Source organism: Apostichopus japonicus, chromosome 16, assembly GCF_037975245.1.
Source record: "Apostichopus japonicus isolate 1M-3 chromosome 16, ASM3797524v1, whole genome shotgun sequence".
NCBI lineage: Eukaryota > Metazoa > Echinodermata > Holothuroidea > Aspidochirotida > Stichopodidae > Apostichopus > Apostichopus japonicus.
In genome coordinates, this window is record NC_092576.1 from 5,897,667 (window position 1) to 5,912,123 (window position 14,457).

Consider the following 14,457-nt stretch of genomic DNA (forward strand, 5'->3'; position numbering starts at 1 on the left):
ACTTTTTCCAATATTCATATTCGTATTTCATATATTGGACTCTTCAGTTACATATATGAGTCTCACTGTTATATCTATTGTTTCAATACAATTCTCTCTATAGTATATATACTTAGCCAGCTACACACTGTTTCTTTGTCATTTTTGAAGTGTTCATCTGTCTTCCTACTGATGAGACACTAGTGATTAAACCTCCAGTCAACCCAAAGGGAGTAACATCCCTTACATGTGTACAAACAGTTAGCTACAATATAATTGTCGTCTGTGTACAATCAGTAAGCTAAACAGTACTAATGTCGTTATTTGTGTACCATCAGTTAGCTACAATACAATTGTCGTCTGTGTACAATCAGTAAGCTATACAGTACTAATGTCGTTATGTGTGTACAATCAGTTAGCTACAATACAATTGTCGTCTGTGTACAGTCAGTAAGCTATACAGTACTAATGTCGTTATGTGTGTACAATCAGTTAGCTACAATAAAATTGTCGTCTGTGTACAATCAGTAAGCTAAACAGTACTAATGTCATTATGTGTGTACAATCATTTAGCTACAATTCAATTGTCGTCTGTGTACAGTCAGTAAGCTATACAGTACTTATGTCGTTATTTGTGTACAATCAGTTAGCTACAATACAATTGTTGTCTGTGAACAATCAGTAAGCTGTACAGTACAATTGTCGTCATTTATTTACGATCAGGAAACTGCACTACACATGTCGTTCTTTGTGCACACTCACTAAGCTAATGTATAGTGTTTAGAGTAATTGCTAATCACTGAGCTATGATACAATGTTTTAATGCGTGTTGAAGCATGCATTTACTATGGTCGTATTTATTCACATATTTGTATATTTCATTTTATTAGAGCAAAGCTTTTGGAAGACTCAAATCATAAACAATCGCCATCCGATGTAAAAATTTGAAATTTGAAAGGCAGGTTGACGACGTCCGTATGATGCAGCTGAATCATCTCTCGTTTTCACAGATAGGACTAAGAAATATCAAGAAGAATGTAGCTTTGCTCGTAAACACGCAAGAAATCTTCAATAAATTTAATACCCCATATTGAGTACAAAGAGGCTATTGTTTATGAGAATTTTAAAGGTCATTTGAGGTCACTGGAGGTCAAAATGTATATTCATAATAAACACAATATCAGGTAATCTTCAACAGATCTCATACTTAGCATGTGGATGTATCATATTGAGTAGAAGGTGTCTGTTATTTTATGAAGGGAAAGGAAGCTTTATCCAACATCTTACAAAATAAAGAGCAGAACTTCGTAAAAACAATATCTTCAGAAGGTGAAGGGAATATATGCGATGGTAACGGAGTCGGGTGAAATCTGATTGGAAACTTGGTAACTGTAAACGTTCATGGTGGATTTAATCCATACTTGGCATGTGTACCTGTCTCATTAAAATTACAAACCCTATTCATTTCCGTGAAGGTCAATGGTTATATGATGTCATAAGATGTCAAAGTCTGAAAACGTTTGTAAACACGGTATCTCAAGAGATACGTCTTTGCTGCACTTCACACTTGGTATGTAGATCCAACTTGATGAGTGCAAGTTCAATGGTCAGTTTAGGTCAACAGAAGTCAAAGTCTGATGACTTTGTTAGCACGATAACTCAAAAGGTCAATCATGGTTGAACTTCACACTTGGAATGTAGATCTAACGTAATGAGTTAAAGTGGTCAAAGTCTGTAAACTTTGTAAACACGACAATTTCAACGTAAATCTTTGTTGAACTTGATAATACGTATGTAGATCCAACTTGATGAGTTAACGTCCAATGGGCATTTGCGATCAATAGGGGTCAAAGTCTGTAAACTTTGTAAACACGATATTTTAAATATAAATCTTTGTTGAACTTCATACTTGGTATGTAGATCCAAATTGATGAGTAAACGTTCAATATTCATTTGAGATCCACAGGGTCAAAGTCGAAACCTTTGTCAACACGATAACTCAACAGATACATCTTTGTTGAACATCACTCTTGGTATGTAGATCCAACTTGTTCAGTATAAAAACCATATTGATATTGGTTGAGGTCCAAGGTCCAAGGTCATATGCCAACAACATTAAAGACAAAGTTTGAAAATTTTGTGAACACGATAACAAAGCCAACTAGCTTCTGGTTTGTCATTAATTTCGAATAGAAATCAGAGGTTTTTTAAATATGATATCTTTAGAAGGAAGCTTCCAGGTATAACAGTCTTACAGCTTATTAAATCATCGAAAGCTCAACGAATTTGTGCATTCTTGTTTAAGTAAACGTCTAAACGAAGCATATCCTCTGTGAAGGCAAAGGTCATTTGACGTCCAAAGAGCTCATAGTGTAAAGACCTTGTGTAAAAATTTACGTCTTGCTTGAAGCTCATCCTTGTCTGTAAGTCATACATTGATGAGTACAATTGAATTGGTGGGGTAAATTTTCATTTGAGGTCGACATAGGTCAGAGTCTGAATGTATTGTAAATACGATAAGTAAACAACACGTTTTGCTTGAATTTCATACTTGGTATGTAAATAAAGCTTCGTGAGTAAAACGTCCCTATCGAAAATGTTAGTCGTCAAAGGCCATTTTAAGGCAACAAGATCAAAGTCTGTAAATTTTATTAACAAAATAACTCGATCAAAAGGTACACGCTGCTTTAAGTTCATATCTGGTGTGTTAGTACCCCATTGGTCAGTACAAGAGTTCTGTTAAAATTAGTGGAGGTCAGAGTTTATTCGAGGTCGACGTAGGTCAAATCCAAAGCCTTGTTTACACTGTAAGTCATATGCACAGTTCATTTATTTTGATATGTAAATCTCAGTAAAGTATATAGAAGTCATATCTCACTTGAGGTCAACAGTTATTAAAGTCTGAATTTTTGAAGTCATGATATGATAATTCAAAACATCATACTCTGGTATTTAAATTCTCCCTCGTGAGCACAAGAATAATTTTGAAATTGGTAGAGATCAAAGGTTATTTGTCGATATTAATATCGGTAAAACTGAAGCCCTTTTGAGACATTTACATAAAACTGCAAAATGCAAGATTTGTATTTGATAGGCAGGTTTGCATTTGTGCAAGAACCTTGCTGAGCATTCGAAAAAAAAAATGGCAAACATTTACGATACGGTGTTCAATGCTGTAAATTGCATAACGTTCTCAAACGAAACACGGCAGAAAATCACTAATCCAACCGGCTTCTGATTTGATTCTTCACCGGAAGCAAAAGGAATCTTTTCGATTATGATGGCATGTAAGAGAGAAAGAGAAAGAGCTTGATTAAATATCATACTCGGTAGGCCTATGATGCTGATTCCCTATAGTGAGTACAGGTTGTACAAGAACTGGAACACAAGAAGTGGGGACGTCAGATTTATTATGTAGATCACTGGTGAGGGTCAAATGTCTTTCAAGAGATCAAAGTTTGAAATCCTTGTAAAGACAATATCACAATGATCTTAACATGGATAAATGGATCTCTCTTATCTTTTGTATGATTGTAAATATTATTTATTTCGTAAAAAAAGATGGTCAACAACGATGGCTGAATGTGTTAAAAACAAGCTTACATTTTCTTTTCTTTTTGCATATATTTTGGTTCTATCACAACATATAACATAGAATGAGATAAGAAACAAAAATTCTGAAAGGAAGTGTACTAAAAAAACCTATAGGGCTTGTCGGGTAGTGACTATCACTGAACAAAATACAGAACTTTACAATTAGAAAAAAGAACCAAAAAACAAACAGAACCACCCCTTCCTCTCCCTTCACTCACCAACCCCCCCCCCCCCTCCCACCCCAGTTAAAATAAGTGCAAGCAATAATTGCCGATAACATAATTAATCAATAACCGTCTAACAGAATACAAAACGTATTTTGTCAGTAGAGGTTATGATTCGGAGTTCAAATGGCACAATTAAAAAAATAGAAAACACCTGGCAAGAAATTACAAATTCAACATAAATAACCCCTTCTAGTAAGTTATAACATGGCACTCCCCAACTTGAATAAGATTATCCGCAAGAACATCCAACTGTTGCATAGCTCCCCATTTTGGAGGCTAAATACCTCCAGAATTCCATCTCTACGGTTTACAGAAGGCTTAAATATTTAAAGGAACATCTACAACCTACTTATAAGAATAACTTTAGTACATTTAATCAGGACGATTTAGGCTGGTACAAGTGTAATTGATCTAATGTGATGTTTGTCTTAATTTTCTAGCAGCCAATACTTATTTCAAGAGTGCCAGTACAGGAATTTTTTACCAATGGGTTTCGTGTCATAGTAACAGTTTTATTTATCGTGCCGTTTGTTTTAATTGAAATATGTAGGACGTATAATCTTAGTCCATACCTTTTAAAGTTTTAAACACCCCACAAATTCAATTTTATGCATGATGCAGCTACATGTGAACTAGCATTACATTTCAAACATAATTGCGCCTCATGATTTCGACGCCATTAAAGTTTCATCCATTTGTTGCAAATAAAGTGTTGCATCTTGTCATCATTCATTATGTAGCTGCGTTCCACTTTCCACTATATGTATGTATATATGTATATATATATATATATACCTTATATATATATGTATATATATATATGTACATATATATATATATATATAATATAAAAGATAAACAAGCGAATATCTTTAACAACGACATACTGCTATATTTCGGAGAGGTCACCACTCCATCGTCAGGCAACTATACAAGATCAATTAAATACAAGGGCTAATATACATCCAAAAACAACAATAGTGATAAACATGAGTGAATTTTTAAACTAGGAATAATTAGAACAACCAGCACGTAGACTGTGCTCGTCGGATTCCTTGTTCGTTCATGAACTGCAATTTATTAGACGCATTTTGACTTTAAATGGTTACCCTAGGAAGTTGTTGCATGAAATGGAGAATTATACTTCGAAATTGAGAAAACAACTGGGCATGGGTCCTGTGATTAAATTTGATAATGGGGAGACCAAAGAAAATACAGTTTATGTTAAATTACCATACTGTGGCCCCAGCAGTGATAAACTCGCTAAGACTTTAGATAGTTACATTAAAGGGTTTTGTGATGACAATATCCATATCAAATTAATTGTTCTGCAAAAGAAAATTTCTGCTTTGTTCAACTTCAAGGATACTTATAAGTTAGATTATGCCAACAATGTTGTATATAGGATAAATTGCCCAGACTGTGGTTCCTTTTATGTCGGAGAAACCAATAGACGGCTTAAGGATAGATTTAAAGAACATCTGATGAGATCTTTTGGTGGTCAGAAAGGCGCTATTAACCTTCATTGTACTGCGCACAAACATAATCTGCCTACTTTTGTTGACCATTGTGCCGCTATTGGTAATGAATCACAGTGGTTCAGGAGGAAGATTAAAGAGAGTCCCCTAATAAAAGACCTAAATACTGACTTAAATAGAACCGTAGCGAGCTACGGGTTGGAGCTATTCTTTTTATTGCTGGTTGTTCTAATTATTCCTATTTTAAAAATTCACTCATGTTTATCACTTTTGTTGTTTTTGGATGTATATTAGCCCTTGTATTTAATTGATCTTGTACAGTTGCCTGACGATGGAGTGGTGACCACTCCGAAATATAGCAGTATGTCGTTGTTAAAGATATTCGCTTGTTTATCTTTTATATTATCAGTATGGACCACTACTCTTTACATATATATGTATGTATATATATATGTATGTATATGTATGTATATATGTATATATATATATACCTTATATATATATATACCTTATATATATATACCTTATATATATATATATATATATATATATATATTTATAATTTTATAATTTTAGGTTTACAGTCTTGTTCAGGGCCAAGGCCCTCTCATACGACTTTACAACTTAACCCCGGTCATTGGTAACTTGTCACACCTACACACCAAAGTGTGCACAATTCAATCAATCTGTCCTGAGCACCACCGTGCACCACAACCACGTGTCCCCCGGGGGACTTCCCATAGGGTGCAGCCACAAACATATATATATATATATATGTGTGTGTGTGTGTGTGTTCAAACATTACAAATACATCACGGGAATATTATGCGAGCTTGAAGGAACGTGTCGCATGTACATTGCATTGAAAAAAATGAAACCAATTGAATATTTCAAAAAGGCCTTTAACTACTCCCAAATCATCGCGGAACTGGTTATTGAAGATTGAAGCGCCTATGTATAAATTATATTGATCGAAACGAACGACCGTTAATAATGGATGTGTTATGTTAAGGGAAGGAGCTGCAGCATTTCCTATAATTATGAGAAATTTCAGAGACAGTACATGACTGAAAATTAAAGTTCACAGGGAGAGGATTTAATCCCAGCACTATTGCACCATTAGATTTAATATTTGAAATATAGGACATGTATGATCCACGGTCAACATTATAAATTTTAGGTTGATCTAGTATAGCGATACGTCATCATACTTTTATAAGCGATTGTGAAATGCTAGAAGTGGTTCTGAACGCATTGATTTTTAGTTGTATTTTAACTAAAAGTCTCAGTACGTGTTAGCAAAATTTTCGTCCTTTCCAGCTTACTGCACTAAAAGCTCACTGAAAATAACACCGTTCTTTGCAATTTTCATATCAATATTCATTAGTTTTATTGAGTTATCTGTCGTTAAACATTTTGAGTTGAATTAAATTCGCCAGAGTTATTAACAAGTCCGTAGCTTCTACAAACTTCAATCAAAATGTGCAAGCCCCGCCCAACAGATCATGCGGCAATCAAATCGTTCTGTTTTGTTTACGACCGTTAGGCTTTTGACTACTTTCACGTTCGTGGCTAGCCTGTGTTAGGTCATTTCTCTTGAAAAGTATCTTTCTCTTGGTCTTACCGATGTAGCTTGCGAATTGGTATCATTTCCTTTCCATTGCAATGAATAAACAGGTGTTTTCAGACGTTTCCTCCGTAGACTTGGGTCAACAAAGTGGACGATACGAGTATATAGGATTCATTTGTGTAATGAACATGCTGATATGGACGGTCGCAGTGATTTTACGGTAAATCGTTGGAGCCATAAGGGCAACAGAGCATATATTTCTTGTTTTGATTGCGACAGCTTTTCTCCGTTAATCCCACCTGTTCAGGGTGCATTCAGAATAAGAAACACAGAATCTGCCTCGGAAGTTTGTTTTCCGAATTTCATCAGCAAACACATATTGAGACTTTAAGTTCAAACATTGTAAAAACTTAGAAACAGCATGACAACCATTAGTAAGCTATATTTTTTTCTAAAGACAATGATCATTTTATTTTATTTTATTCTTATTTTTTATTTGGCGGGGGGGGGGGTTGAATATTTTTGTCAAGGTTATCTATTTCTTCTTACATGGTAACATTTTTTGGGGCAATTATGTATATATTTGGACGAATTCAAGAAAAAATTGAAGGTAGCGGAGGTGCGACTTTGCACATTTCGCAAGTGTACAATACACATACTGTTTAGTGTTACTCGGCGTTACCTAACGTTATGTGATGTAGTGATCAGGTAGACTAGGCCGACATGACACACCCGCTACAGTTAACTGCAGTATAGTATAACGAGCATACGAGGACAACGTTAGTATAGGTAACCATCGTATTGACCTGTGGTATACATGAACAGTGTAAATTCATATGAGTAATATATATGGCACAGGATTAACGCCACCACAAAGACCACAGTTCACCGGGAACGTGTCAGAGAACTAGAAGAATGTTAATCAAAGATTCTTGCTACATCTTGACGCCTCCGGGGGTACAGAAAACTCAACGAAAACCCAAACGTCTATATTCCTACATGTTATTGGCGAGGAAAGTCTTACACTACACAATACCTTCACATTAGAAACTGCCGGTACGGAAACAGATCTAAAATCTGTTTTGACCAAATTGGAAAGCTATTGAAGAAAAAGGCTGGAACATTTTCTTTGCATATGTTCTCTGAGAGAAAGGCTGCTCTGTGAAGCAGATCTAAGATTGGAAAGGGCTATTCAGACTTTTAGAGGCAAGCAAGAGCCAGGTCAAAGATTTGGCTACACCGTCACAGTCCACAATTGATTGTATCGGACAAATACAAATTACGGGGGACTAAACACCAAATCAGATGGGCACGGCTCATCTCAACCCAGCTGGTCCTAGTAAACCAAACAGAGCTAATAAATGGCACACTAGCTCAAACTCAAAAGACTCCTAAAGGCGTGTGGTAACTGTGGATGCCGTCACAACTACGGTTAATGTCCAGCATACGGTAAACAGTGCAACAATTGCCAGATGCACGCAAGGTGCTGCGGATCAACTAAAAGAAATGTCAACGCAGTGAATAACGGCACCCAGGATGAAGAAGAAATTCTTTATTGACGAAATCTCAAAGAAATCTTACAGTAACATCGTCACTTATGAGTTTTAGTAGCACGCCCTGCTTAGGGTTGTAGCAAGGATGTTCCTTGTAGTACCTCCTTGACTGTAGCACGTCCTGTTTTGGGTAGTAGCACATATTCTATCGTTTCGGCGTTCCATACCAATGATCTTTGCGACGCATACGTTTTTTTTTTTTCATTTCGGCGTTCCATACAAATGATCTCTTCAACCCGTAATTCATTGCCATTTTGGCGTTCCATACGAATGGTCCATGCATGTACCGCACCACAATTAACTGCTCTCATTGACTTACACTCTCGTCACTCCCCATGGCCGATGAAGCATAGATAAAGATTTTCAACTGACATCTCTTACCCACCATATTATAGCTTATGGCTTGGGCTATCACAAACATTCAACGTTTGTCACCATGACCGTTTAGGTTTTGAGCTAGAAGATCTCAAAGTTTATCATAGTGCTCCCCTTCCAATCAGCCAGGGGTCCCTGCGGAATCTTCTTGTTTCACGCAAGCTTTTCTATAATACCTTGAATCACCTTCAATTCTCCAGATTTTAAATTCAAACTGGTGTGATACCTGCAACGCGTACTTCCTTTGTCATTTCAGCGTTCCATACGAATGATCTCTGCAGGTACCATATGCCCATTAAAACCCCATTGACTTACACACTAAATCACAAAGTGATGTAGTCGGTAAGTCTAGATAAAAGTTCTAACTAGCTGAGCGCTACCTATCACTGGATAGCTGACAAGTTGGCCTTTCATGTACCATCAATTTTCCGTATCATGACCATGCAGATTGTTTGCTACGAGAGCCATGACGTTTTCTTCACTTGTAAACAAATCTCTTTACTCAGTCGTAAACAATTTTTGTACGCTGCTCCTGTGAGGGCTAAAGTGGTCAAATATTGCCTAAATTTTCTTAATGTTTGAACCACATGTGCTTCCATTCATGCTGTTTAACATCCAAGCCACAAAAAAGCAGATCCTGATTGATAACATAGCCAAAAACTTGTTCTTCTGCTCCTTATTGGCACTTTGATATATACGCTAATAGGAGTATGCCACCTGCAACGCATACTTCTTTTGTCATTTCTGCGTTCCATACGAATGATCTGTGCAACGCGTATCGTTGTGTGGATTTTTGGGATTTTATTAACCTTTTTGTTTTGGCATTCTGATAGAATAATGCTAACGCTTCGTTGAAGTTTGTAATGCCGATTCTATCTAGGCCTAGAACACGAAGAGACATAGCCTAGTTTACAAGAATGTGTATTTACTTTATATGACTCAGCATGCGACAAGGTGTACAGTAGCTATGCTTGTATTATCATGAATTCCATAACAATTAGTCATAGCCTATTCACATTGCTTGGACAATGAAGAGGCTAATTATATGTATATATATATAGCTGCAGTAACGAGGCAGTGCTCATAATACCAAGTGGAATTTCCCGAATGTGTTTAAGCAGTGAAGCCCTTGAAAAGAGTGAATGGCGTTTTGTGTTGTACGACAAAACGCCATATCATTTGTATGTATTCATACATACATAGTGCATTCGACTCTAATAGTGCATTTGACTTTATACGTTTTATCGAAAGAGTCGGTGTAATTTTTACAACAGAGACATGTTATGGCGACCAGAGTGGTAAGAACTATACCCCTGCATTAAGAACCAACTTTCAAAACGTGTTTTCGCCTCTAATGACTCGAGCAAGTGGGGCGACAAATCGAAGTTAAAATGTAGTAACTTAAGGCCTAGCCCCTAATGCAGCAATACCATTGACCTTGTGGGTCTAGGCCTATTACCAAAATCTCACAGCATAGCTTTTTAGTAGTATAGTACTAATACTGTAGGCATTGTTAGTATTCAGATAGACTAACATTAGGGCTAATGTCATTTAAAACTTGGCCAGTGTCGTATGGATATTACATTAGGTGCTTCCTTGTCAATAAGATTACTTTGCCATTTGCCCAGTTCTTAGTGCAGTGGAGTATAACAGGAAGAAAATTTCCATTCGTTTGAGAAATTTTCAAGACTTGAATTTCATTCCTTATTGCAATTTGCATGCTTCATGGTTTATTTGATATTCTATTATAGTTGTGGAATGTTAATAGGCTACCTGTTATGCTGTTCAGGACGGAGCCTAACTAAAACGTTTATAATGCTTTATAATGGTGTTTTTTTAACAGACCTGGATATGTTTTTTCTACTCGCGTTACATCTATTTCAAGTTTTTTTTTCATTTATTTTGTGTTTTATTCTTATTTTTACTATGTTCTTTCAACGTTGATATGTTTTAATTTCTGTTTTCTTAAATTGTAAATTATGTTAGAGGGCCTCATTAAGGCCTCATAGCATTTTTGTATGTATGCTGATACTGTACCTGAACAACTAATCAGCGAATTGGAAAACGCTCGATGATGGCACTTTTAATCCCCCTCAGTCCTTGCGTCTAAGAATCAGTGAATACCTTTGAACATTCACAGCAGAATATGGATGGTCTTTGGCACTCTCAGATTTGGATTCAAATAAAGATTTTTCACAGTCCATGCATTCAGTATCTTGTGTCATTCTTCGAGAGACATAACCAGCAATATATTAGAGGCTAATGGATTCTTGAAGGCTATCAAACATCATGAAACTGTTTTCCAGAAGAACTTGTTGAAATCAATCAAAACACTTCTCAATGACCAAGAAAGTTGTCGTGTTTTTGGATTATTGTTCCATCCACCACGTTGCCTAACTTTATTGTAATATTGTGAAAACTTGTGCGTTAAAATATATTGAAGCTGGTTTGTCGACCTGGTTAGCAAAGTCTTGTTGATACTTTGAGTTGACATAATAGTTATGATGAATCCAACCACTGTTGTTTTCTTTCTTGTGGAATGAAGAGGGCATCCACTAACATATTTGAGACTTTCAAGAACTTTACAGCAGCTACTAAACCAGTCAGTCCATTCTGCCATGGAATGTTTCCTCAAAGGGACCTTTACACATTTTTCTGATGGTACCCTGGAGTTGAGTTTATCGAATAGTGTATCAATGATTCGAAGGAATTCAATAGTCCCTTGACTACCATCATATGATGGGATTTTCATATCTTCTGGCAGAAAGTCAATGGCATTCGCAACAGAGGAACTCGGTGTCTGTGCAAGCTTACATTCAATTTGAGATTTCTCCATTAATTGTACTTTGCAGTAACTTTGTTTGCTAATAACATTGTATCCTTTTCCTGTATCTGAACTAGTTCTTCAATGAATTGCCACACAACTTTCTTATCTTCCCCATGCTCATTTGTAAGCTGGATGATTTTCATATCTGCAAATGAATTTCTCATCAGTTTAAGCATTTGACATGCATCAAACATTATTTACACATTTTCATTTGGGAGGGTAGGACGAGGAAAGTTTGACTGCCAATCAGGGAATGAAAGTAAAGCTCCAATAATCTTTGCTGCGGATTGATTGACGTAGCAGCCATCAAATTTGACACCATCGACTCTCATTCCATGGTCAGTTAGAATTCCAATTCATTGGTTAATCAACTGGGTTGGGTTTGAGCTTAAAGTTTGTTAATAATGAAGTAACCCTCAACATGCTTCCAGGTCGGCAAGCCCCTACAACATTAAACACAATACATTATGTTGTAAGTTCCTCATGCCTCTGCAATTATGCATCCATAATTGAAATAACCTTCATATTGAGGGTGCAAAAAGTTTCATGAATGTCTACAGTCGGTCACAGCCATCAAAGGATGATATGTTAGCAGGAGTAGTAGCTTGAGTGTGTCGTTTGCAAATAGACAATAGAGTTCAGAACATACCTGGCTAGGTTGAGTAGGATTTGGCCTATCTCAAAACTCAGCTTACTGGCTAGGCGTATACTGCTTATGTCCTTTTGTCAAATTGCAGTGTTGGGAAGATTTTACAAATTGAAGATGTCTTTGAATATTTGAACAATTCTAGATATGTTAATAGACTAAAAAATTATAGGCTGAAATTATGACCTAGGTTCCCTAATTTAGACCAAGGGCAAAGCTACGTACAAAGGCTTAAGTTAGTCTAAGCTTATTTTCCTATAACTGAATTGTTAGTTATAAGCTCAGTACATCAAAACCGTCATCCAATGTTATTCTGGGATGTGGATCTATCGTTAAGGATACAGTTTTAAGTAAAATGAAAAGGTGATAAGTTTCTTATTAGACTTTAGTCATGTCGCAACTGAAAGGGCAGCCGTAGTCGGTTTATGGGCCTAGGATAACTATATCATGGATCCAGTATATAACAATACATCAGTAGCTGTAATTGTATTCATTTATTGGCTTCTTATATCGCTTCGTAAGAATTACATGTGAAACTGCAGTCCACTGGCATATTTTTGACGATTTTGGCACCTAAATGCGGCCTACGATATCACCATTTCGAGTGATTTATATCAACTTCATCACTTCAGTTACGTCAAAGACGTAGTGTTTGGATTACGCGCCCGTACTTTCTTGACGTACAAGCAAAGCGCCACCAGTTGGATAAGTGGCTTCAGTCCTTCATTCGTCCTACCTCTATTTCTATGGTATGCAATATGCCATATGCATATCTGAATGTGAAGGGTTGCCCTCTAAAATATATGCTGACAAACGTTACACTATACATGTAAACCAGAGTAGCATATCTTTCTACAGGATACAAGTAAAGTATTATAAAGCACATCATTGCCTTTAGACCTAACTTATGGACTCTTAGGGTTCGCTCCCCTACCCCAAATGTCGAAGGATCCCCAACCCCACCATCATCTCTGAGTCTTCTGCGTGTCTCTGTTCTGCACATCTGCATGTCCTTTAGTATATCCTTTTAAGGTGTACGTCTATGTAGCGTTACATTGCAAGTCTAACATAAATGGGTTTGGTTTATCATTAATTTTAGTCATAAATCAAACAGTAATCTAACCCGTAGGCCATAGATTAGAAACCATCCTATATTTATTCTACAGTAATCCGTGTCCACAGGTCTATGGAGAGAGCCATTCTGAATACCAGGCCTGATTTCCATTATTTCGTGATGTCCCACGATCAATTTATGTCAGGAGTTCAATTAAGTGTCAGTTTTTTTCCTTTTACAGATGTCTACCACAAACCTTTTTTTGATCCCTGCTATCCTTTGGTGCATATTAAGTGGTAAGATCCAGTACCGGATTTATCTTGGAGAGAGGGGGGGGGGGGGTTATATATGTAATGGTGAGGGAAGGGTTACACGTTTACATAAAGATACAAGAAGTGAATGAAAGACCTGCACTTCGGTATTAAGACTTCCTATGTCTGGAGTAGTACTAACTCAATCGCATCACATGCAAATGCCCAATATTGAAAGGGACAAAGGATCAGGTATGGGGATGGGGGGGTGACCTTTGCAAACGTGGTGAAAGTGTCTGTCAAACTGATGGAAATGCAATATGAAGGCGGCTATTCTGTTTGGGGTAGGGTGTCAATGGAATGGTATCTTTAAGTTGTAGTTGAATGCAAGTCAAAATTTATATGATTGTTCTATGTTACTTAGACTTACAAATTTATACATTTTGAACGTGAGAATGGAAATTGGTTTGAGGGGAAATGGATACACTTTCAGCTGATATGAATCAAGGTTAATGTCTTTTCTCTTCAATTACAGGCACAGTTGTTTCATCAGATGAGTGCCAGTCTCCGCAATATCTGCAATTAGGAAAGAAAGGTACGACATCCTGCAACTATCCTGGTGATTTATATGGAGCAGGTTGGTTTAATTCAACCAGTGTGACTAGCGATGATCGACCATTTATATCCCTCACAGAAGGTATTATATCTGGGCCCGGATATGAGTCCGGGGAATACCTAGTTCACCCCAATGGATCTCTTATAATCACCAAAGTTTCCACCAAACATAATCATGTTTTCAGAGTAACGACATTGGCCACTATAGATGAAGATCCTAATTTCTTGTAAGGTGTAAAAACTACTATATTTGCCAGATTTGTTTCAACATTTAACAAGATTTTGGTT

At 36.7% G+C, this 14,457-nt stretch overlaps 1 protein-coding gene and 1 long non-coding RNA gene across 2 annotated transcripts in view; both read left to right on the top strand.

The window, feature by feature from the left end:
* Positions 1 to 14,457, top strand: part of LOC139983225 (uncharacterized) — a 99,607-nt gene that overhangs the window by 62,728 nt on the left and 22,422 nt on the right. The gene's annotated exons all lie outside the window — the stretch shown is intronic.
* Positions 9,835 to 14,383, top strand: LOC139983255 (uncharacterized). Its single transcript, XR_011798573.1, has 3 exons — positions 9,835 to 10,074; positions 13,545 to 13,599; positions 14,090 to 14,383. It is a non-coding gene; the product is annotated as an uncharacterized lncRNA (long non-coding RNA).